This window comes from Leuciscus leuciscus (assembly GCF_965113295.1).
Source record: "Leuciscus leuciscus genome assembly, contig: SUPER_11_unloc_2, whole genome shotgun sequence".
Classification (NCBI taxonomy): Eukaryota; Metazoa; Chordata; class Actinopteri; order Cypriniformes; family Leuciscidae; genus Leuciscus; species Leuciscus leuciscus.
Genome location: NW_028118545.1, coordinates 709,242 through 736,181, shown reverse-complemented (window position 1 = coordinate 736,181; position 26,940 = coordinate 709,242). Strand labels below are relative to the sequence as shown.

The following is a 26,940-nucleotide window of genomic DNA, read 5'->3' as shown; positions in this document are numbered from 1 at the left end:
TTACCCCAGTTTCTCCAGTTTACAGTGAGGATCCTCCAGTACAGCAGAGAGCAGATGAACTGAATCTCCTAGTTTATTCACAGACAGATCCAGATCTCTCAGGTGTGAGGGGTTTGATCTCAGAGCTGAAGCCAGAGCAGAACAACCTTCATCTGTGACTCCACAATCCCTCAACCTGTAGAGAACAATGACACACTCTTCACTCTCTCAGTTCAGATCAGATCAGTTTAACACAAGGGTCCGCAGCCGTACTGCAGGGGGTCCGCCAATTAATGCTTGATCACAAATAATTTGTTAAATTAAAAAAATAGTAAAAAACATCACAAAGTCAAATTTAAATATAAGCACTCTCAAGCGAATGCAAGATCATCCTCAGATGATTCTGTAATAATATCATACTGGCAAACTCTCAAGTGTGTTTTTGTGTTTGAGCTCTGGAGAACGTCAAATGTTTTTACAGCGGTGAGTAATGTAGCCAATCACAGTCATGTTTGTTGGTCTATTGAACGCAGTGGCCAATCAGAGGTGTTTCATTTTGTCAGAATCCACTCACCGAGATATAAAGGCCCTGTCCTAAATGGCACACCTCACTTTCAGTCTAGTAGACTTACAATGGCTTCTGCGTGCCCATTAAGTCCATAGGGTGTCCCATTTAGTAGTTTTAGGTTTCAGAAGGGTACTCACGAGCGCCCCTCTGCGGTCGATATGTGCTCTAAATGCGCACTGAAGCGAGCTCCACAGCAGACTTGTTCACGACAGTCAAAGCGGCGTTACGTCAGGAAAGTGCGGACTCAGAGGAAGACCGCGAGTGTTTAGGGTGCCATTTGTGACAGGGCCAAACTCACAATTGCGTGACATAAATAGCAATTGCAAGAAAAAGTCCGAATTGCGAGTTTATACCTTGCAATTCTGAGGGGAAAAACAGTCAGAATTGTGAGATAAAAAGTCACTGTTTAACATGTTCAAACAAATAATGTAGCAAAATGATCATTCAAATGTTATTTTTCTTAATTGCATTTACACCCACAGTTAAGACACTTGCGATTGCATTTTCATTACCGTATTTTCCGCACTATAAGGCGCACTTAAAAGCCTTTAATTTTTTCAAAAAACGACAGTGCGCCTTATAATCCGGAGCGCCTTATATATGGATCTGGCGCCTTATATTAATGTCTGTATACATTAATATTAATACAATATACATTAATACAACCGCTGACTTAAACCTTGTTTATACTTTCGCCTGGCACCGGAGCGCGAGCCTCCGCTGACTGCGCGCGCACCTCCCCAAACAGACGAGGCATTTATACTTGACGCAACTGTTTTGTTTTAGACTGAACACCAGACCATACAACTGATTTAGACGCGCAAACTGGGTGCCGGTGTGATGAGATGTACTAATATCCGTCTGCACGGGCAGATTCGGCTCAAAGTCGTGCATCTTCGGATGCGGAGGCGCGCGTGCTGTCACAATGACGTCATTTTGCCGCGCGCGCGCCTCCGCATCCGAAGATGCGCGACTTTGAGCCGAATCTGCCCGAGCAGACGGATATTAGTTTTTTATTACCTTCGCGCTCATGCGGACGCGTCGAGTATAAACAAGGTTTTACAGCTCAGCCACTTGTTTTTTCATATTTTTTTGCAAGTGGTAGATCTTGGTTTACATTTGGACTTTGGATGTGATCTTAGGCTTGAAAAGGTTGGTGACCACTGCATAACGCAAACCCAGTCAAACGTTTGACTGCAGTATCTTCTATTCTATGTGCCTTATAATCCGGTGCGCCCTATATATGAAAACAGTTCTAAAATAGGCCATTCATTGAAGGTGCGCCTTATAATCCGGTGCGCCTTATAGTGCGGAAAATACGGTAAATGTCCCGCAATGAATGAAGCAAAATTCAATGTGCAAATTGAAAATGCATTCCGCCGTCAATCACTGCGTGAAGTTGGCCCCGCCCCCTCCCTCCCTGTCAATGACTGTGTGAAGTTGGCCCCGCCCCCTCCCTCCCTGTCAATCACTGTGTGAAGAGAGAGAGATTTATTTATCCTTTCGGAAATTTGTTCTACACCATACAGCATCGGTTTCCAACAGGGGGGTCGCGGCCCACAAGGGGGCCTCACCGAGCTCTGTGGGGGGTCGCGTCATATTTTGAAAAGTTTTGAGCAATTTGCATTAAATAAAAGTCCTTAACTTTTTTTCTGTTCAAAATTTATATAATGAGCGAGTTCATCATGAATCCATTTTGCAGTGTTTTTGTCTTATCCTGAATCACTATGGTACACCTATAATAAGTGATTACATAGGGACTATTTTACCCTGGTTCGGATCGCTGCCGCTGCGGAGTAGCCCAGTACCTGCGTGACTCGTCATAGACGCACACAGAGAGAGAAGTAGTTCCGGCTACAATGTTCTTCCGAAAGACGCATTATTCTGTTAATAAACACAAGTTTATTATCACTCGCTATAGCGCCAAAAGCCTCAAAAATAAAGTCTCACATTGATAAAGCCTCACAAATAACATGCAAGTATTGAGGCCCCAGACAGAAGTCATTTAGTAATAGCCTATATTCATTCTTTTTTTACCTACACACAAGTGTGAATACTGATATTTTTGTTATTGCATTTAAAATAGGGCAAATTTATAGGCTACTCCTAGGCTTACATTTTTAAATTACAAAGGGCCTACTAATGTTTTTGTTATTGTATTTTCAATATTATAGGCTATTATTTGTGCATAAACATATCTGTTTATAGTAAACATACCGTTTATTTGAAAACAACATATTTTGTCATCCTTGCTGCAAGCTTACAAGAGCGATAATATAATTAAATGTGAAGGGGGGCCCTAAAATATTTTCTTGGGTAAAAGGGGGTCTCAGACAAAAAAAGGTTGGGAACCCCTGCCATACAGTACGTCTGATACATTTATACATAAGACAACAAGACAGTTGACAAGACAGAATTCCAAACAAAATATACAACAACATTTCCCTCTCCCCAAACACCCCCACCCTACCACACCCACACCCATACACAACATCAGGACAGAAGACTCAAACCCCACTACACATAACTAGGATAATAAAGTGCAGTTGTGCATACTGTAACAGTCAAGCTGGAAAGAAAGTGCATGGTGCTATTTAAAGTGCTGTCCTGCAGGTAAGTTCTTATTCATAAGTGTAATGTAGTTGGAATGAATGACTTACTGGCTCGATTAGTTTTGAAAGAGGGTAACCTAATCCTCCTCCCTGATGGCAACACCTCATATGCCTGGTGTAGGGGGTGTGACATATCTCTATTAATTGCTTGACCTTTCTTCAACACCCTTCTTTCACAGGTAATAGCCATACTGTCTAGTTTTTTCCCTGCAACCTTGCTAGCCAAGTTAACTATCTTGCTCAGTCTGTTTTTATTGGTCACTGACAAAGAGAAATACCAGGCAACACAACAAAAAAGTAGAATGCTCTCCACAAATGAGTGATAAAAAAGTAACATCATATCACTATCCACTCTAAATTGTCTTAGTCTCCGCATAAAATGCAGCCTCTGCAGCCCCTTTTTATAGTATAACTGTTCCATTGCAACTTATTATCTATTATTGTCCCTAAGTACTTGTACTCGGCTACAATCGCAACATCCTCTTCATTTATAACCAAACACTGATGGGGCTGGCTCCCAATTCTGTAATCTATTATTATTTCCTTTGTTTTCTTTATATTTAGATGAAGATAGCTGGACCTACACCAATCTGCAAATTGATCCACCCAGGCCCTGTAGTTGGTCTCATCACTATTCTGTATTAACCCCACTATTGCTGTATCATCTGCAAATTTTATTGTAAGATGCTCAGGTGTATTACTTCTACACTCATTAGTGTAAAGAGTGAACAATACTGGTGAGATGACACTGCCCTGTGGGGATCCTGTATTGGTCATAATCGGGGAGGACACAGCCTCATTTACCCTAACACACTGTGTTCTCTCCGTCAGAAAGGACTCAACCCACCTTATAATGTTAGGATTTACCCCTAACTGCCCCAGCCTCTCCATCATAATGTGCGGCCTGATGGTGTTGAAGGCGGAGGAAAAATCTATAAAGAGAACCCGGACATATCGTTTGGGCTTATCCAGATGGCAATAGATATTATGGAGCATATACAGAAGGGCATCATCTGTGCTCCGCTTGTTTCTATAGGCAAACTGTAAAGGGTCGATATTACATTGCACATCATTTAGAATATGTCTCAGAACAATTCTCTCTAGGCTCTTCACCACGATTGATGTTAGGGCGACTGGACAATAATCATTTAAATCAGCTGGTCTTGCTACCTTAGGTACTGGTACTATGAGCGAGGACCTCCAGGCTTTAGGAATGTAATGTGTATCTAATGACTTTTGAAAAAGCTGGCAGAAAATGAGGCTAAGTTGTTCACTACACATTTGCAAAACCCTACCACTTATTTGATCTGGGCCTGGTGCTTTTTTAGAATCAATTTTATTAAAAACTCTACGCACCTCATCCGCTGTAATAGTTGGAGGAGTACCATACTGTAACTGCTGTCTAATGGCATCACGCTCCAGGAGAAAGTCTGATGTTTCGAACCGTGCATAAAAACCATTCAGTTCATTTGCAAATGCTTGATCATCTCCATTTGCATCTATGTGGCTTTTCTTCTCTTCCTTCCCTATCATTGTATACATCCCTTGCCATGCATGTTTCAGGTTATTCCCCCTCATTTTCACCTCAATCTGCCGTTTATATTTCTGTTTACAGTCATTTGTTATCTGTCTAATCTCCTTCTGAATTGCTTTCATTTTAAGCCTGTCTCCCTGCTCAAAAGCTCTCCTTTTCCTGTGCAGTGCAACTTTTAATTCTTTATTTACCCAGGGTTTGTCATTTGGAAATACCCTAAAAGTTTTTTCTGGGATTATACAGTCCACACAGAACCGAATATAGTCAGTCACCACTAAAGTCAACTCTTCCAAATTCTTACTAGTGTGCACGAAAATGTCCCACACAGTACAATCAAAACAGCCTCGAAGGCGTTCAACAGACTCATTAGTCCACTGTTTAACTGTCTTTATCTCCGGTTTGCTGGTCTGCTGGTCTTGAGCTTTTGTTTATACTGCGGGACAAGCTGGATTGCATTGTGATCCGAGTCTCCGAGGGGTGGTTTTGCATAGCCCTTATAAGCGTCTTTAATATTCCCAAAGCATAGATCGAGTGTTTTATCCCTCCTTGTCGGGCATTCGACGTATTGATAGTAATTGGGCAATACGCTTTTGATTGAGCATCCATTAAAGGGTTAGTTCACCCAAAAATGAAAATTCTGTCAGTAATTACTCACCCTCATGTTGTTCCAACCGCGTAAGACCTTCGTTCATCTTCGGAACACAAATTAAGATATTTTTGATGAAATCTGAGAGCTGATCACTTCTCGGTAGGCTGCTAGGTGGCCCAAACTTGCTGGCCCAGAAAAGTTATTAAAGAGATCGTTAATATAGTCCAAGTGACTACAGTGGCTCAATATATCAAGCGACGAGAATACTTTTTGTGTGCAAAAACAAACAAAAATAACGACTTTATTCCACTATTCATTTCCTTCTCTCTGGGCCACTAGTTGGTTCGCGTAGTGTTTTTGCGCTGCACGTCTGTGTTACACGTCACCACGTAGGCTCACTATTGGCCGACGCTGGTCATGTGTGTGACGCGCAGCGCAAAAACACTACGCGAACCAACTAGTCCAATAGTGAGCCTACGTGGTGACGTGTAACACAGACGCGCTGCGCAAAAACACTTACGAGGCCCAGAGAAAAGGAAATGAATAGTGGAATAAAGTCGTTATTTTTGTTTGTTTTTGCGCACAAAAAGTATTCTCGTCGCTTGATATATTGAGCCACTGTAGTCACGTGGACTATATTAACGATCTCTTTAATAACTTTTCTGGGCCAGCAAGTTTGGGCCACCTAGCAGCCTACGGAGAAGTTATCAGCTCTCAGATTTCATCAAAAATATCTTAATTTGTGTTCCGAAGATGAACGAAGGTCTTACGCGGTTGGAACAACATGAGGGTGAGTAATTACTAACAGAATTTTCATTTTTGGGTGAACTAACCCTTTAAAGTCTCCGAGCACAAACTTCGGTGCATCAGGTGCCATGTTTTCTAGTTTAGCCATTGTGTCGTATATCCTATTTGCCGCGACCTTAGTATTAGCGCGGGGATGAATATATACCACAGTGACAAACACCTGACCAAATTCCCTAGGTAGATAGTAAGGTCTTACCGACAGCGACAATAGCTCAATATCCTCCGAGCAATGGGAGTCTCTTACTGTGTAGTTTTTACACCATCGCTCATTTATATAAACACACACCCCCCCTCCCATTCTTTTGCCGGTTACCTGTGCATCACGGTCCAGTCTAATCGGGTCGCTAAACCCTGTGATCCTGAGTGTTGAGTTATCAGTCGTGTCTTTAAGCCATGTTTCCGTGAAGCACAACAGACAACTTTCCCGATACTCTGAGAGGTTCCTCACAGCGTTCCGTAGCTCCGTAAGTTGCTTCACCAAGGAGCGGTTGTTAGCCAGGATGACCGTAGGTAGAGGTGGCTTGCTCCCCCGTGTGCGAACTCTACGCCGTACGCCTCCTCGCCGGCCTCTTTTCCTCGGTGATGTGGATGTCCGTGTACACTCATCTGGCAGATCGACTGGAAAGTTTCCGCTATGCAGATCCCTTAGTTGCCAGAGTTGATCCCGGGTATAATGTAAAATCCCATATGTTGTGGCGGCGGCCGATGCATAGCTTCCCCGACTCAGTGAAAGGACTGTTAACAGCAACAGGTGAATCGCCAGGACGATAGACAAAAACTGCGTAACAAAACGCATCTTGACTTTGTTGGCTCGCTTCTGACTTAACAACCAAACTTTCAAAGCGTGTAATTCGAGGTTTATGTGATGAAAAACGCTTACATATAACCCATAAAACAAACAAACATTTCAGACGTGCTGTAGGCACTCGTCGCCACAGTGCAGCGCCGGAAGTGAAGTTGGCCCCGCCCCATCTAACCGTTCTAACCTGTGTAGTAGTAGTACTGATAAATAGTAATAAGTAATTATTGATGAATAATTATTTACATAAATGTGATGCTTAAGTTATCCTAGTTTCTCTCTACAAAATAGTACATTTTACAACATTTTAAATCACATGATTTTAAACCTAAATTTGATGGATTAATAGCATGTGGTCACCGCAAGTATTATTTTATTTTTTTATACGTGTATACAGAACATTTTAAAATTAAGCCATTTTATTTTATTCAGGTCATATTTGCTGTTGAGTGGAAGCAAAAATTAGTCAAGTAATTGTCTCTGTAATGTTAATCCTAAAGCTACAATAAAATATGGTCTGTAAACAACTTAACATACCAGTACACATTCAAGGGAAAACGCAAAAATAATAACAGCATCAAGAAAAGAAATCTTGTCAGATGTCCAAAAAAAAGAAAGAAAAAAAATGGTTTAAGATATTTTGTCTGGTAAGAGTTCCTTCGTTAATGGCAAATTTTTCCACAGTGATCTGTACATAAGGTTCCTCTTAATTTGCTGTTCAGTGTCTGCAGGACAAGCAAAAAAAAAAAAAATTCAGCACTGATCAACTCTCTTCTAGTGCGCATGCATATATGACGTCACCAAACACACCACCGCGCATGCGCGTAACAGCGTCCAGTACGTGTTGGATCTGATCCAGCTACGTCATCGTGCTACAGGGTTCTTGAGAGTAGTCGAGTGCAGGCGGGGAGGAGCTGCAAATGGACACGTGAAGTCGGACACTTTCTGGTTCCCGTAGTGACCGCTCACGTGGTGTTTGCATACTTTACCACAGCTGAAGTGAAATAAATTCAATATTTGCCAAATAATACACAGATGTTTCAGAGACATTTTCATTCAATACTTTATGTACTGCTTCATACAGCGTCTGTTTGAACAAGAATAAAGTTCAACATAAACTTCTATCAATGAAGTGGAGTCTACGTTTTTTAATCAGTTTTAATTTGATAAACATGACACAATATAACATCGCAACTACATGAAAAGAGTGTTTACTGTTATAAAAAACTGATTTGTGAGCTTTAGAGGAACTAAAGGTTTTCGAATAAACACGAAACACACGTGATCGTTGTCATGCGGTGAATCCGGCCAATCGTGGAACAGCTGTGTTGTCATCAGAGCTCGAGCAGCCGCTCTTGAGAAGCTGCGCTGGCTGAGTTCTCCGGCTACTCTCGAATCGCTCTCGCGGTACTTTGATGGCATACGTCACAGTCACATGGCGTCGGCACTTTATCAAGTCGGACAAAATTTCTAACCGGCATGCACTGCTTCAAGTCAGCCGCCGATCGGTCTGCGCAGACCTGCATGAAGTCGAACAAGCCTTGTGTGAAGTTGGCCCCGCCCCCTCCCCCCCTGTCAATCACTGCGTGAAGTTGGCCCCGCCCCCTCCCACCCTGTCAATCACTGTGTGAAGTTGGCCCCCCCGGTGACATCATCATCTATAAGTCCTCCTGGGAAGTCGTGTTTACGACGGCAGTGCGTTCAAGTCACTTTCGTCAGAATAAGATGGCGGTGTACTTTCTCTTAATTAATTACATATAAATACAGCAAGATTCTTAAACTAGTTCTAGAAAATGAAGAACAAAGAAATGTACTTTGTTTTTTTATATTTTTCATAAATTTATGAAGCCACTGCAAACTTAAAATATGTTAAAATATGTATTCAATTTACATATTAAAACTAGTGTATGAAATGGCAAATGTAAATAATATAATTGAATTTTAATTTTAATTTTGCACCAAACGTTGCACAAATGTAATGGAAAACGTAAATTTAAATACAGAAATGCATTGCCATTTTACAAATTACATTTCAAATTGAATATTGCTACCCATATGCTTCCATAGAACGCAAAACAATGATGATGATGCATAATAACGCCAGCGTTGTGGATACACTTACCCAAAACCCTCCATAACTTTTCCATTAATTTCACATTTTATTTGTATAGCGCTTTTCACAATACATATTGTTTCAAAGCAGTTTTACAGAAAATGCACATCTACATTACAATTTAGAGTGATCTGTTATCAGAGGTGACTGTGTGCAAGTTATGTATTTCAGAAATTTACATATACAAATCACACAGTTAACTAATAATGTATTAATTTTATTTACTTTATAACTGGCACTTATTTGGAAAAAAATTGTTGAATGGCAAATAAATAAATGACGGACTTTTATTATGTAAGCTTTATTTTACACCTCAACCGACAAGGGAATTTATAGTCATATTTATAGTGTTAATATTAATTTGCGAGTCCACAAACTCATTCTCTTAAATGGCTTGGGTCTGCAGAGCATTCACAGCGTACAGTATACGGACTGAATGCCCCTGACCTGAAGCTTTTATATCAAGACCATTTTCATGTTTATCATTTATTTCTATTATTTGCGTTGCCTTAGAACTTCATGCTTACAGTTTAACACATATGTGTTTATTACCACAACAGTAAATAAGTGTCTTTAGAAATGTTATAATATATATTATAATGAAAAAGACTAATAAAATTGTCTCTTCATATTAAATGGATAACAATATATGTCTGGACACTTGAAAAATGTGTAATAATGGGGCCTATAAAACTTAAACATTTAATGATTTATAAGCATTTCACATATTTCTACACTAATTATACAAAACTATTCTGCCAGTGCACCATACTGTACAAATGAACTAGATCAATGTTCATTCTTGTCTGAAACTTTGGAGGAGACAAATATGAAACCACCAGTATGAAGGGCCGTATAGGAAACAATTATTGAAAAGCCTCAACACTAGTGAAACAAAAAACATTGATCAACCTTGGTGAAATTCATTCATACGCATTACTGAAATAAGAAGAGATTTCGGTAGTTGATGATGGCTAATTTCCCTTGAAAAGGAAGTTGTGTGTCCGCACTTCTGTTTAATTTGGCGCGTCTCACAAACTCTTTTAAGCAATGTCTGTTAGTTGTAACGAGTTGTATGGGAAGCCAAACACACCAACAGTGGGACGAAACGGAGCGGTGTTACAGAGCTCATGCCGTGCTGACATCATCGGTGCGGCTCAATGGACCGAGCTGTGTGACCGACTCGACATCGCAGGGAGGACGTGTTTGCTAGCGAAACCGAATGGACAGCGCAAACTAATCTCACCAGCGCGGCGCTGACCATGTTACTTTATTCATTACTGCTCCGCAGAAGTTCAGGTGTTTTCCCTGCATATAAGATAATGAAGATCAGCATGAAGTTATTACATTTCTTTTGCTTATTATCTTTCATATTAGTACATTAGTAGTGTTTGAAAAGCTACTTTGAATTTATTTATTTTTGTAGCCACGGAAAGAGCCGTTCAAAGCAGAAACTTCAACGATTAAGGACTGTGCAGTGCCGGGGGAACTATAGGATCAGATTATTGTTATTAAATTATTAAATAAATAAATTAAAATTATTGAACATAATGAATATAATGAAATACTCACTAAATTGAAAGGATATATTTTAAAAAGAATGTAAAAATGAACACTAATACCAGATCATGAGATTAGACATTTGTGTACACCTGTGATTTCTGTGCTGAGATTTAGTGTTTACAGAACATTTTACAAGCTAATTTTAGTCCTAAAATTCTTACTGAGGACAAAGACATGTGTGACTATCAGAGAGACAAACTTACCTCAGTGTGTCCAGTTTACAGTGAGGATCCTCCAGTACAGCAGAGAGCAGATGAACTGAATCTCCTAGTTTATTCACAGACAGATCCAGTTCTCTCAGGTGTGAGGGGTTTGATCTCAGAGCTGAAGCCAGAGCAGAACAACCTTCATCTGTGACTCCACAATCCCTCAACCTGTAGAGAACAATGACACACTCTTCACTCTCTCAGTTCAGATCAACACGTACAAGCCACAATTCTACACAGACTATTAAATATGTCTAAATTTCAATTGGAGATTTATCAGTCATAAAAAAAATAATAAAGAAATTCAAAAAGCTTTCAACACATGTGCTTCATAAATCCAACAGTTCTAAATGAGCTCAAACACAACTACACCTCTTCTCTGTGACAGACTCATCGTGAAGATGAAAGCACACAAGAGTATGGTAGGTTAACTACTGACTATAAGTAACTTTGTAACTACATGCCAACTTATTCTAACCCTAACCCTACTAGTCTACTAATAAATCTATTAACACTCCAATGGGAGTTAGTAGACATGTGCAACTGTACTGATAGTCAACAGAATGTGTTCAAGGGACCATTAAAATAAAGTGAAATCAATATGGTCAAACCTAAATTGATAATTATGACAACACTGTTGCTGACAGTGAACATACCATGAGGTTTTACTGGATATGCAGTGATTGTTTCTGTCTTCCTAATGCTACCTTCTGCCTCTCTGTTTTGCTCTTGCACACAATCTACTTCATGCCATCTGTCCTCTGATTGATAGTTTATACTTTTTTTTATCAAATAAAGTATTTTTTGCTGAGAAATGATTTATTAATGATTCATGATTTTTATAAATTAATGTAAGAAACATTTACTGGACTGAAGAAACTGGGTTTATTGATTGTTCACCATTTGTTAATGTTAAAAATTTAATTCTTTTGACATTTTTTCATGTTAATATAAATGTCAAATATGACACAACAGGCTTTTGGGGAACATTTTCCATCTCTTAATTATTATTGATTTGCATTGAATTGCATATATGTGTCAGGCAGTGTTGGGAAAGTTCACTTTCTACATGAACTAGTTCAAAGTTCAGTTAACAATTTTTTAAATGAACTAGTTCAGTTCATAGTTCAAACTTCAAAATTTTGAACTAAAGTTCACAGTTCCAAAAAATGAACTAGTTCAGTTCTTTTTTTCCATATGTTGTGCGAGCTATTATTTTTCAAAATTATTGCCACAGCCCATATAAAACCACAGACAGCAATTATGTTATCAGTTTTAACACTGAAACTATGCGTCAGATTTCATCTTCATATCCAATTTGAAAATCCTTATCCAACCAGGTTTTACATAGCATTGAGGGTAGGGTTGCCAACTAAACAAATGCGGGACAATCGTGCATGGTTCTTTACAGGAAAATGAGGGACACTCAAAAATATTTGTAGGCTATAGGCTAGGCCAACATAACACAGTAGGCCTATTAGGGGTGTCAAAATTAATCGTTTCTACGATGCATCGCGATGCAGACGAGGACGATTCGGTATCGGTTCAGTAATAGACCATAACCGGTTATAATGTACTGACGCTTTTCTTACGTCATTTGTCGCGTACGTGCTTTGTTGCGGTAGCATACAATGGCAGAGGGAGGTGAGACGCGAGTGAGAGAAAATTAAAAATGCTCCAACTACTTTAAAAGCCAACATCTGGGCACATTTCGGCTTTTATGAACAACGTGGTAAGCACGACCTGCAGAAGACACGCGCTGTGTACGCTCATGTCACGCACAAATAGAATATGCAGGAGGTAATACCACTAACTTGATAAACCACGTTAGCCGTTTTCACCCCGAGCTGTGAACGCCCGGCAGAGTCTGACTGCTTTAGAGTAAGTGGATGAGCTCCGTAACCCGAATCCGCAGCCAAAAACAAATCACCCACCCGCCCCAATAACTTTCTCTGATTTAAGTATCCGCACCCGATGGTCAAATTACAATTATTCTGTGTTGTTACGCGTGATTATAAATGGATGATCATCACTTTTAACAGCGGACTCGGCGACGGTTGATGGTGACGGCGACGGTCATCTTTAATGGTAAGTAACATAATACACTGATTAATGAGCGCTGCTTTTAAATGAACATTTCTTTAAAACAAAATTTATTTGACAGATTTTCCTTTTCTTAGTGTCATAAACAAGTTTTAATCCCTTGAAACTTAAACTGGAATGTCACTGTTTCTGTCACTGCAACTTCCTGAACAGGCGAGCACATGCGCGCACACATCACTTTTGAAGTAAAATTTAAAATTGAGGATGCGGTGCATCGTGATATCGAATTGAACCGGATCGATGACATAATAATCATAATCGAACCGAACCGTGAGACCAGTGTCGGTTCACACCCCTAAGGCCTATATGTCATTTCAGGTTCGTATGCGTTTAAAAGGTTTTCAGACAACACATTTGTTTTGATTAAAGTCATATTACACACAAACCATAGTTCAAAATAATAGCATTTATCTGAAATAGAAAGCTTTTGTAATTATACACTACTTTTAAAGAAATTAATAGCCTACTTTTATTCAGCAAGTACATTTATAATGCTACGTTTTTTTATTTCGGATAAATTTACTTTGAACCTTTTATTTATCAAAGAATCCAGATTTTTTTTTCTTTCTTTTTTTTTACATTAATAATAATTAATGTATAAATGTTTCTTGGTCAGCAAATCACATCAGTATATTATTCCCTCAGGATGATTTGATGCTTTCTTGCGTGGCTGGATGTATGTTGGACTCACAATAATCACGTTGTTTGAATTCGTTAAAACTGATTTGCCGAAATCAAAACCCAGTCGGACAGTGAAAGGGATTTCAGACAGCGGAGGATTCTGTGCGCAAATCAAACAATGATTTGTCCCAAAATAATAATTAATTCTCAATTTAGAGTTTGTTATTCGTATGGTCTGATCTCTGGGTCTGATGCGCGTGAGTGTGGACTGTGATTGGATGATAACCGGTGTCGTGATCAAGTGTTGCTGTTGTATCAGATTCAGTCATACATCAGTGGTTAGATCAGCGTCAATAAACGGGACAACGGAGGTTCCGAACGGGACGAATACATTTCTATAGAAATCTTGCACCCTTTTGAACGAAGTTAAACTGAGAGAGCGTGCCGTTCACAGACACCAGAATGAACGAGTTCACAGTAACGTTCATCAGGCAGTAACAGAGTACGTTCAGTTCACGTTCGCCCAAAATATGAACGAGTTCATGAACTATCTATCGTTCAATGAACGCGTTCAGGCACAACACCGGTGTCAAGGTTTTAGACTTATGTTTGGCCACATAGATTATATATGTTCATTGTGTCTCTTATTGGTTTTCAGTCTCTGTCATTATGTCTCCTGTGCCTTGTTCCCTGTTTGTGTATTTAAGTCACCCTTCTCCTGAGTACTTTGCTCAGTGTTTCCAGTGCCATGACCAAGTCTAGGTCATTCTCTTGCTGTGCCTCTTTTGGAGTTATCTAAACTCTTTTGGAGTTATCTAAACTTTTGCTCTTTGAAATTTTGGAGTACTCACAGATCTTTTTGTGAACTTTTTTTCAAATTCCTTCTAGATTTACTTTGTGGACTTTTTGGATTTACTTTTTGGAACTGTTGTCAATCTATTTGTGGAAGTTTTTTGGAGTTTACTTTTTGGATTTATCCTAGGAAAGTTTGGACGTTCCTTTTCATCAAATACAAGATTTGAAGATATTTCCCAGAACTGTCATCTGGTTTTCTGCATTTGGGTTCACCTTTTGACTGTGTTCAAGTTTTCACACTAGTCCTAACCCTGTGTTTCTGACAGTATGAGCCATAAAAGCGATGTATAAATATGATACTCAACAAAAAAACACACATGCATGCATATACAAGTTAGCATCTGTTTTTTGTTGAGTATCACATTACACACACACACGGCTTTTATGGATCATATATGCAATTTTTAACATAAAAAAAATGGTTTATTAATATCAATAAACCCCAGTTGCTTCAGTCTAATAAATGTTTCTTACATTTACATTTATAAAAATAAAAACTTTCTGAGCAAAAGGACTTTACTTGAATTTTGTTTTTGTTTAAGTATAAACTATCAATCAGAGGACAGAAGGCATGAAGAAGACTGTGTACACGATGTTTCTCAGCAAAGTTTTGGTCATATTGATCATTCATAGGCCCTAGAAATTTGCATATTAAATATGATACAGTAGGCTAATATATTCATAAACAGGCATTGTTCGACCGAATTTAACAAAGAATATTTAAAGTTATGAGAGAATACATGTTTTAAAATTGTTATTAAAATCAGAATCAGAATCAGAATCAGAAAGAGCTTTATTGCCAAGTGTGCTTGCACCCACAAGGAATTTTTCTTGGTACTGAAGCTTCCAGTGCACATATACAAATACAAATACAAATACAAATACAACAAGAAACATAGTAATACAAATTCTAAGAATAAAATATGTTTAAAAAAAATAAAATAAAAATAGTATAAAAAAAATAAATAAAAAAAAAGGGGTCACAGTTGGGTTTAGTCTGAATAAACATTTACAGATTATGAACATATTTACAGTATTTTGAGAAGTATGAATAATATAAATATAAATATCACCTGAGTTAAAGAATATTACACTAGACAGTGGGAGTCTAGTGCATGTTACAGATTATGAACATATTTACAGTATTTTGAGTAGTATGAATAATATAAATATAAATATCACCTGAGTTAAGAGAATATTGCACTAGACAGTGGGAGTATTGCACTTACAGGCATATGCCTTGGGGGGCATGTTAAGTGTTCAGAAGGGAAATGGCCTGTGGAAAGAAACTGTTCCTGTGCCTGGATGTTCTTGTGGCCAGTGATCTGTGTCGCCGTCCTGACGGTAACAGTTCAAACAGGGGGTGTCCAGGGTGAGTGGAGTCTGTGATGATTTTACCTGCTCTCTTCCTCACTCTGGAAGAGTACAGGTCCTGGGGGGTTGGCAGGGGGGCACCAATAATCCTCTCTGCTGTCCGGACTGTCCGTTGTAGTCTCCTGATGTCCGATTTGGTAGCTGAACCAAACCAGACAGTGATGGAAGTGCTTAAAACAGACTCAATGACGGCTGAGTAGAACTGGATCAGCAGCTCCTGTGGCAGATTGAACTTCTTCAGCTGGCGAAGGAAGTACAGTCTCTGCTGGGCCTTTTTCACAATGGAGTCAATGTGATTTGCCCACTTCAGGTCCTGAGAGATGGTAGAGCCCAGGAACCTGAATGACTCCACTGCTTCCACAGTGCTGTTCATGATGGTGAGAGGGGGGAGTGCTGGGGATTTTCTCCTGAAATCCACAATCATCTCCACTGTTTTGAGCGTGTTCAGCTCAAGGTTGTTATAGCTGCACCAGACAGCCAGCTGTTCAACCCCCAGTCTGTAAGCAGACTCGTCACCATTTTGGATGAGACCGATGACGGTGGTGTCGTCTGCAAATTTCAGGAGCTTGACAGAGGGGTCTTTAGAAGTGCAGTCATTAGTGTACAGGGAGAAGAGCAGTGGGGAGAGAACGCACCCTTGGGGGGCGCCAGTGCTGATGGTGAGGGTCCTGGATGTGAGCTTCCCCAGTCTCACTCGCTGCTGCCGGTCGGTCAGGAAGCTGGAGATCCACTGACAGATTGAGGATGGCATGGAGAGCTGAGTCAGTTTGGCTGTGAGAAGATCAGGGATGATGGTATTGAAGGCCGAACTGAAGTCCACAAATAAGATCCGTGCATAAGTCCCAGGTCTGTCAAGATGTTGCAGGATATAGTGCAGTCCCATGTTGACTGCATCATCCACAGACCTGTTTGCTCTGTAAGCAAACTGAAAGGGATCCAGAAGGGGTCCAGTGATGTCCTTCAGATAGGCCAACACCAGTCTTTCAAACGACTTCATGACCACAGACGTGAGAGCGACAGGTCTGTAGTCATTAAGTCCAGTGATTTTAGGTTTTTTGGGAACCGGAATGATAGTGGAGCGTTTGAAGCAGCAGGGAACTTCACACTGCTCCAATGATCTGTTGAAGATCTGCGTGAAGACTGGGGCCAGTTGGTCAGCGCAGGCTTTTAGACAAGCAGATGAGATGCCGTCTGGGCCTGAAGCTTTCCTAGTCTTCTGTTTTTTGAAGACTCGGCTCACGTCCTCCACACAGACCTTAAGCTCAGGTTGGATGGCAGAAGGGGGGAGGAGAGGGGTTGCAGGAGGTGATGGTGGATGTGTGAAGTGCACATCAGAGCGGGTGTGAGGTGTGAGTCTGGGCTTCTCAAACCTGCAATAGAATGCATTGAGAGTGTCAGCCAGTTGTTGATTCTCCACAGATCGGGGGGATGGTGATTTGTAGTTGGTGATGTTCCTCAGGCCTCTCCAGACTGATGCCGGGTCGTTGGCTGAAAACTGGGTTTTCAGCTTTTCAGAGTAGCTTCTTTTAGCAACTCTGATCTCCTTTGTCAGTCTGTTTCTGGCCTGGTTATACAAGATTTTATCCCCACTTCTGTAAGCATCCTCTTTGGCATGACGAAGCTGTTTGAGTTTCCCAGTAAACCATGGTTTATCATTAGTGAATGATAAGAATGTCCTGGTAGGAATGCATGTATCCTCACAGAAACTGATATATGATGTTACAGTATCTGTGAGCTCATCCAGATCGGTGGCTGCAGCTTCAAAAACAGTCCAATCAGTGCAATCGAAGCAGGCCTGTAGATCCTGCTCTGCTTCGTTGGTCCATCTTTTTACAGTCCTTATTACAGGTTTAGCTGATTTCAGTTTCTGCCTGTAGGTCGGTATAAGATGAACCAAACAATGATCAGAGAGCCCCAAAGCTGCCCGTGGGACGGAGTGATACGCATTCTTTATCGTGGTGTAACAGTGGTCCAATATATTACTGTCTCTGGTAGGACATGTAACATGCTGTCTGTATTTTGGCAGTTCACGGGAGAGATTTGCTTTGTTAAAATCCCCAAGAATGATTAAAAGAGAGTCTGGGTACCTTTGTTCCATTTCAGCTATATGTTCAGCCAGCTGTTGTATCGCCGCGCTCACACACGCGTCTGGAGGAATGTAAACATTCGCGAGAATGAATGAGGAAAACTCCCGCGGCGAGTAGAAAGGTTTACAGTTTATGAAATGTGCCTCTAAATTAGGAGAGCACATCTTCTTCAGTGTTGTTACATCTGAACACCAACTTTCGTTAATGTAGAAACACAATCCACCACCTCTCGTTTTCCCCGTTAGTTCCGCGATGCGATCCGCTCGGAACAGCTGAAAGCCCGGCAGATGTAGTGCGTTGTCCGGTATGGCTTCACTCAGCCAGGTTTCAGTGAAGCACAGAGCAGCGGAGTTTAAAAAGTCCTTGTTAGTGCGGGTGAGGAGAAGAAGTTCGTCCATTTTGTTAGGAAGAGATCGGAGATTCGCAAGATGAATACTAGGGAGTGCAGTGCGGAGGCCGCGCTCGCGGAGTTTAACCAGCGCGCCAGCGCGCTTCCCGCGTTTGCGTCTGACCGCGCGTTTGAACAACACCGCTGCCCCTCCGACGAGAATGTCCAGTAAAACGTCTGAGTAATCAAAATCTGTGAAAAAGTTGTCTGGTGTGTGTTTCCTAATGTCCAGTAGTTCGTCTTTGGTGAAACTGATAGGAAAAGAATGACTAAACGCAGAACAAACCAACAAAAACAACACAATAACTGGAGAGCTCCACACCGAGGCAGCCATCCGCGGCGCCATCTTGGATATCTAGGATGTTGTAACACGTTGTTGTAACACGTGTTACAAATGTTGTAACACGCATTGCCAAACAAACATTCTTTTTTCCAATTAATTTATACTCCCAAAGGGGAAACGTATCCTGGGAGATACAAACATTTACAGGCAGATTATGGAAAATGTAAAAATTAAATCCATAAAATTTCAACATAAATATAATAAGCTAACACTTAACAACAACTATTTAACACATGTATCACTGAAGGCGGTTTAGTTTGAGATCTTTCACTTTTGAAAAAGTATTAAATCTCCTGATAAAAACACAGGCGAAGAAGAAGCAGAAACATGCAATATCATATGTGACCCGTGCTGGCAAAATGAGTCAGAATGCGTACAGGATAATTCTGAGCTACAGGCAAAATGGTCGAATTTGAGGTGTTCACAAAAATGAGTTCATTAAGCCCTCATCTAGTGATCCCAAGGGTCAAAATACCAATTAAACATTTAAAAGTATCTTTATTTGTATGTTTTCCTTTGTCCATGAAAAATTCAGTTTTCTCTGCTCGCTTCTCGACGACTGTGCTTTCCCTCAGCACAAGTTTGGTATTGTTTTAAAACGTAGCAATCCAACTTTGTGAATATTAATAGCGAATTCTCGATGGCATGAGTCTGAACCAATGAAATGTGATTTTCAAACTCATACTGATTTAAACAAAATGATTTTACTCACATTGACTGACACATCCGAAGCGTGCCTCAAAGACGCCTCAGACAGCGCGTGATCCCGATATACTCTTATACCTACACAGAATTACAGTGTTTCAAAATATCTGTCTTGGCGAGTATTCAAGCAAACATAATCTGCTATGTCTTAAAGGTATAGCGGAGGATGTTTTACTTCCTGGTGGGTAACCTATACTATTGGTCCTCCTAATTGTCAATCATTCTGGTGAATCAATCAAACTTTTCAAAAAGTGGAGAGGGCGGGTCTTATCTAAAATTTGGAAAGATCCTCCGCTATACCTTTAAGTGAACATTTGGTTAACTGTTGGGGAAAAACAGCTGATGTGTAACATTATATTAGACCTGTGCAGTACAGTAGGTCTGAATATATAGGCTGTCTTTTTCATTAATTTTAATCAAACAATTGTGGTACCATGGGGGAAAAAAGTTGAATATATATTGTTCCTATAAATATTTGGTTTTGACTCGGTGGTGTGTGCCAAATGTGGTGTTATTACCCGAGATTTTAAGGTATGGTTGGTAGATGATTTTGTTTTGGAACCTTCAGAAAACTTTAACTCGATTTTTCTCAAAATTGACTTTGACTATTAAAGTCAAACAGGTGTAGCTCAGTCATGAACAATTGCTCATTGCGACTCATTTTGCCAGAACGGGTCACGTATGTAAGCAGACGCAAATGTAAAATCAAAACTGCCTAATGTTACTTAATGAAATGTCGACGCAGGACGAGGTATAGGACTGTGAAGCTTTGGGGGTGTTGCTGGACTTTATCTACTCCATCTGTGTTTTGATCATCGTTCTGAATCCGATCCAGACGTAGTCTAAATATCTAATATCTAAAAATTGTTAAATCAAGATACATAAGCAATTTTTCAGTATACAAGACTTAACATTTTAAGTTATTTTGCTTCTCAAGTAAATTTATCTTCAATTAAGAATACAAAAAAGAAAACAAAACAAATATACTGAGAAAGAAATTTATTTTCTGCAGTGTATCCCTAAAATTTACATCAGAGCATTTAGTCCAGGGTTCCTCAAATCCGGTTTTGAAGTGCCGCTGTCCTGCAGAGTTTATCTCCAACCCTAATTAAAGACGCCTGAACAAGCTAATCCATGTCTTCAGAGTTACAGGAAGGAGAGTTTTATCAGGGTTTGAGCTAAACTCAGTAAGGCAGCGGCCCTCCAGTGCCAGATTTGTGGAACCCTGATTTAGTCTTACAGAAGACAATAACATGTCTGACTATGATATACCGTAGATGATCTTACCCGAGTTTCTCCAGTTTACAGTCAGGCTCCTTCAGTACAACAGAGAGAAGCTTCACACCCGGATTTCGCAGTTTTCTATTATTCAGATCCAGTTCTCGCAGTTGTGAGGGGTTTGATATCAGAGCTGAAGTCAGAGCAGCACAATCTTTCTCTGTGACTCCACAATCACTCAAACTGTAGAGAGATGAAAATCATACTTGGTAAACACTATGAACTGAAAACAAAAAGCAATAGAAAATTTAGAAAAAGTAGACAATTTGTAGATGGAGTAAAGAAAACACTGCACTTGGTCACCAATGGATGGCATTGTCTCAAAATTACTCAGGAACCTTGAGGTAATGGTGTCACAGATTACAATTGGAGAGAGTTAAGTGTGAATAAAAGACAAATGGGACATGGTGTGGACTCAGGATAACAAACTCTCAGTGTGCAAAAGAACAAGATTCTGAACAGACACGACATATACAACATAAAATTAAACCAACTAACTCCTCGCTTTGCTCTAAATGTAAGACCGCATTCTTGGGCTAGAATTCTTGGCCTCCCTTGCAGGTGAATAACCAATAAACATGCTATATGAATATTAAATTTTTTGTCCGTTGTTGCCAGGAAAACTACTTTATAAATCATTTGTAACATTAAACTTGTTTGTTTTAAATGAATCCTCATGTTGAAGACATTGGGTGTCAGGTGCTTTAACACAAGTTTGAGTCAGCTTGTATTGTTTCCCAATCTCATCTCCCCGTCATTATTCACATCAATAAAATAGATTTTAAAAAATCAGAAAAACAATAAAATCAAGTATGCTGCCATATTGCTCCTATTACTGATACAATAAATGTTTGTATGTTTCTTAGATTTATGAGCTTTTTATTTTCTTTTGTTTTAACAGTAAAGTGATAGTTTTCACTGATACTTACTGAACTTTAATCACGGGCAGCAGCTTCTGAAGAACCTTCAGTTTTTCAGCTTTATTGTTTTCTCCAACAAATGTATTAATATCAAACTTCTCCAGACTCTTCTCTGATGTCAACAACACAAAAACTACAGCTGACCACTGAGATGAAGAGAGTCTGGCTTCACTTATTGTTCCAGATTTCAGATACTGTTGTATTTCCTCGACTAGTGACTGGTCGCCCAGTTCATTCAGACAGTGGAACAGATTGATGGATTTCTCTGGAGAGTCAATGGTCCTGATCTTCTTCTTGATGTACTCAACTGTTTTCTCATTGCTGTCAGAACTCCTTCTCAGTGTCATTAGTCCCTGAAGGAGAATCTGATGAGACTCCACTGACAACCCCAGAAGGAAGCGCAGGAAAAGGTCCAGATGCCCATTTTTACTCTGTAGAGCCTCATTCACGGCTCTCTCATGGAGCTCAGAAAATGAAACATGTTTAAACTTAACTTGAAACCAGTCCTTTAATACAAACAACAAATCTGGTTCAGAGACTGGGTCAAATACATTCCTGTTGTTGTTTGTGAAGCAGAGGTGCACATATAAAGCTGCTAGATGTTCCTGAACACTCAGATGAACAAAGCAGAAGACTTTCGCCTGATACAGGCCTGACTCCTCTCTGAAGATCTGAATGCACAATCCTGAGTACACTGATGCTTCTGTCACATCAATGTCACACTCTCTCTCAGGTCTTTCTCATAGAAGATCACATTGCCTTTCACAAGCTGCTGAAAAGCCACTTTTCCCAGTTTGAGGATCATGTCTTCATCTGTCAGGTTCTTCTCATAGTCTTTCTCCTGTTTGATGTTGGACTGAAGGATCAGGAAGTGTGTGTACATTTGAGTGAGAGTCTTGGGAATCTCTCCACTCTCTGCTTCACTCAACATCTTCTCTAGAACAGTGGCTGAGATCCAGCAGAACACTGGGATGTGGCACATGATGTAGAGGCTCCTTGATGACTTCAGGTGTGAGATGATAGTATTGGCCAGACTCTGATCACTGATTCTCTTCCTGAAGTATTCCTCCTTCTGTGGCTCATTGAAGCCTCGTACCTCTGTCACTCGATGGACACACTCAGAGGGGACGAGATCGGCTGCTGCTGGTCTAGAGGTGATCCAGATCAGAGCAGAGGGAAGCAGATTCCCCGCAATGAGGTTCGTCAGCAGTACGTCCACTGATTTATTTTTGTTTACATCTCGTAGAGTCTCATTCCTTTGAAAATGTAAGGGAAGACGACACTCATCCAGACCATCAAAGATGAACAACACTTTATATTTGTCACTGGATATTTCCATTTCTTTTGTTTCAGGGAAAAACACATGAAGAAGATCTGAAAGACTGAATGTTTCGCCCTTCATCAAATTGATCTCTCTGAAAGGTAGTGGAAATATGAGCTGGACGTCCTGATTCTCTTTGCCTTCAGCCCAGTCTAGGATGAACTTCTGCACAGAGACTGTTTTTCCAATGCCAGCGACTCCCTTTGTCAGCACAGTTGTGATGGGTTTGTTTTGTCCAGGTAAAGGTTTAAAGATGTCATTGCATTTGATGGGTTTGTCCTCTGTTGCTGCTCTCCTGGATTGTGTCTCAATCTGTCTCACCTCATGTTCATTACAGATCTCTCCACTGTCACCCTCTGTGATGTAGAGCTCTGTGTAGATCTCATTCAGGAGTGTTGGGTTTCCCTGCTTTGCTGTTCCCTCATTCAGACGCTTAAACTTCTCCATCAGTTTTGATCTAAATGTGTTCAGGACTTCATGGCTGTAAAATTAAAATAACATGGTATTACATAAGTTAAATATATAGAGTAAAATGTTGTATTTGTTTACCTGTTTGTTTACTTTACCTGACACTAGCATCCCTGCTTTCATTAAAGTCCTGTAGTTGATTCATAGGCTGGTCATTCTTCTTACAGGCGGGTTTTGTTACTGTTGATCTTTGTGGTGGGATTGACCTTAAACATCATGAAGAGAATCAAGAATCAGACATTTTGGTGGATTTGTTTTATATTACCTTAATAATTCACTGTCAACCTCCTAAAACAGATAATAAGTAAATGCACTTATTAATAAATCAACTGCTCAAGGCCACAACTGTAATAATACTAAAAACAAAAACTATAAAAAAAAAAAACGTTTGTCAAGACAAACTTTGTGTTAGCTTGAGAAAGCTTTTTATATATTGTAAATATTATATTAAAATAATATATTATTGATTGATTGCTTATAATTTAACATCATGTCAGTTGTCAGAGCTATTTTAATGGTGAGAATAAAAGTAGCAAAATATAAAAAGAGAAATAAACTAAAAACTAAATTTACAAATGTTTTTAAACTAATTCAGCCTCACTTAATAAAAAAAAAATCTATTAATACGAATCAACAGAATAAAAACAGAGTCCTAGAAGAGTTAAAACCATCGCATTCCTTTAAAATCTGCTTTAAAGATAGTGGACTCTGTCATAAGAGGCATAAAGGAGGATCTTCAACTGATAACAAAACCTTGTGCCTATTTGGCAATATGTGCAGATGATTTGGTCCCAGTGATTATCAGAGTAGAAACAATGTTTTCTATCAACAACAGGATTAATTTCATAAAGTTTAAAGGTCAAATGATGCGATTTCTTGTTTTCCTTTTTCTTTAGTGTGTTATATGTAGCTGTTAGTGCAAGTATAAGATCTGCAGAGTTACAAAGCTCAAAGTGTAAAACCTTAAGAGATATTCTTTATAAAAGTTATAAAGGCTCAGCCACGCCTTCCTAAAACTCTTCTTTCAAACTCGCCCCAACAAATCTAGGTCAGTGTGTGGGGACAGAGTTTCATAAATAAATGTATACGCAAAGAAAGAAGGCGTAACTTTTGTTCTCGCTGTATTATTGTTGCCGCCAGCGCCGCCATGTCGTGGAGACACTGTGTTTTTCGCTGCGAAAGCCAAACTAAATGAGTTTGGCCTTCCAAAAGAGGACACAATTAGAAAACAATGCTTAAACTTTATTTACAACTGTTCCAGAACAGTACAACTAAAATATTCGACTGTGTGATGCGCAATTTTCAGAGGACTGTTTCCAGACCCTGCGAGAGTACAAGGCAGGCCGTGCACAAAGCTGATTCTAAAAAGTGGGGCAATTCCATATTTGCTTGTACATTCTGGCGCTTCTGACTCACACACAGCCTGTAAGTATGTTTTTTTTATATTTTAAGAATTTGCTACTGACTATTCAAAAATCTCTTTCATTCAAATATTTAAATGTCTTTAAGAAATGTTATAGCCTACCTGAGATCAGTCTGTGTATCGTCATTCTTAAAATCTATTGGATGACCCATAGACCCGTCACTCCTCAAAGACACACAGCTGGGCGCTGGTTCTGATCTCTCCTGCTGAACTGAACTATAACAGAACAGATTTAATTAGTTTTTGATGATAATCATCATATGCAAGATCTTCATACTGTTTGGATGAAAAGCACTTGAGGAGGGTTTAGACATTGTTTTCAAGAAATTCATTTAAAACAGACATCTCTTTTATTATGGGCCTATAAAAGGTTATTTCATTTGGAAATATGTTCAGATGATATGGTCCCATGAATTGTCTGAGTAGAAACAATGTTGTAACTTTTGTTCTCGCTGTATTATTGTTGCCGCCAGCGCCGCCATGCAAAGATGATCGCTCATCTTGGACATCTGCATTTTCCGGATCAGAATCGATCTCGAATTGATAAGGTAGTTCTGACATGATCACATGCCTTTATTGCTTCTGGAGCTGATGTTCCAAATATGGTAAGGGGCGAGACATTTCCGTCACACGCTTGAAGGGGTGGTTGATTATGATTTCACTTTTTTAACTTTAGTTAGTGTGTAATGTTGAAGACGAAGTCCTTAAAAAATGCTAATCAATGAATAGAAGATAACACATAAGCTACCTAAATTCATCAACTAACCATTCAGAAATGTACTGTTGCATTCTACATGTTGTCACTTCTTGAGTCTCTCCATTATTGTCTGACTCTGGTTTGAACATAAACATTGACATTTTCAGTGCATGTCTGTGTGAGGTAAAAGGATATAAAATATCTGTGGGGTATTTTGAGCTAAAACTTCACATACACACACTGGGGACATCAAAGACTTATTTTACATCTTGTGAAAAGAGCATTATACCACCCCTTTAAGGTTATCGGGCCAATCACAATGTACTGGCTAGCTGGCCAATCAGAGCACGCCGCGCTTTTCAGAACGATGAGCTTTGTAAAAATCAACGCATTTCAGAAAGGCGGGGCATAGAGAAGCAACAATAATGTACAGTATGTGTAGAATAATGAGTATGTTTGTTTTTTAACCTAAAGCCGCATAAACACATTGCATTACACCAAATACACAAAATAATGTTCTTTTTAGAACCGTCATATGACCCCTTTAATTGTATTACATTGATACCATCTGTTGGTCATTTTTGGAGGAGTCATTTTGGAGGAGGTTATAATGGGTTTGAGGTCAGAATATAGAATAGGGTATTTTTTTGAGCTCTGAATATACATGTAAGGCCACAGCAGCACTGCTGCACATTACCTGCAATTCCACAACGCCCAGGTACCAACAAAAAGGACTGCAGTCCATTTAAAATGTCCACAAAAGCTGGGTGTTTCAAATAATATAAGCATCTCTTTCAATAAAATGCTATTTATCTGATTCCAAGCCATGAAATTGGAACACTCATAGATTATGTCTCTCTTGCATCAGGTGAAGACAATGTCTATTATGAATATCATAAATACAAAATACAAAACACCATAATATTAAAATGTTAATCATGTCTTTAAGAAATGTTGTAGCCTACCTGAGATCAGTCTGTGTATTGTCATTCTTAAAATGTATTGGATAATCCATAGACCCGTCACTCCTCAAAGACACACAGCTGGGCGCTGGTTCTGATCTCTCCTGCTGAACTGAACTATAACAGAACAGATTTAATTAGTTTTTGATGATAATCATAATATGTAAGATTTTCATACTGTTTGGATGAAAAGCACTTGAGGAGGGTTTAGACATTGTTTTCAAGAAATTCATTTAAAACAGACATCTCTTTTATTATGGGTCTATAAAGGGTTATTTAATGTATTAATTTAAAGTACCTGCAAACTGGAGAAAAATCTTCAACTCTGGATGTTTGTCTGTCATCCATGATGAAACTGAACAGTTGAAACAGTCTGATCTCCACTGACTCTGGATGTAAATGACGAACAAACACAAAACTAAAGTAATTAAACTTAATTAAACATCTTTATCATTGATCTGATCATGAGAGTTGGAGGTAATAGATGATGACATCGATGCGTTCACTCAAAAAGGTAATTTGAAAAATCATCACATAGCCTAACTTACAGCACGATACACAAAAGAAACCCCGTTCCTTTACTACAGGATGAAAAATGTCAAACACGTCCTTTCAGAAAAAAAGT

The 26,940-nt window shown here is 39.5% G+C and overlaps 1 pseudogene across 1 annotated transcript; it reads right to left on the bottom strand.

Moving 5' to 3' along the window:
* Positions 1 to 26,713, bottom strand: LOC309510136 (NLR family CARD domain-containing protein 3-like; annotated as a pseudogene). The gene is made up of 10 exons (XR_014211758.1): positions 26,614 to 26,713; positions 26,319 to 26,432; positions 24,759 to 24,872; positions 23,332 to 23,439; positions 21,454 to 23,246; positions 20,828 to 20,862; positions 20,534 to 20,657; positions 20,397 to 20,481; positions 10,768 to 10,931; positions 1 to 175 (listed from the first exon to the last, which is right to left on the bottom strand). The product of XR_014211758.1 is annotated as an NLR family CARD domain-containing protein 3-like (transcript).
* Positions 26,714 to 26,940: the final 227 nt, after the last annotated feature.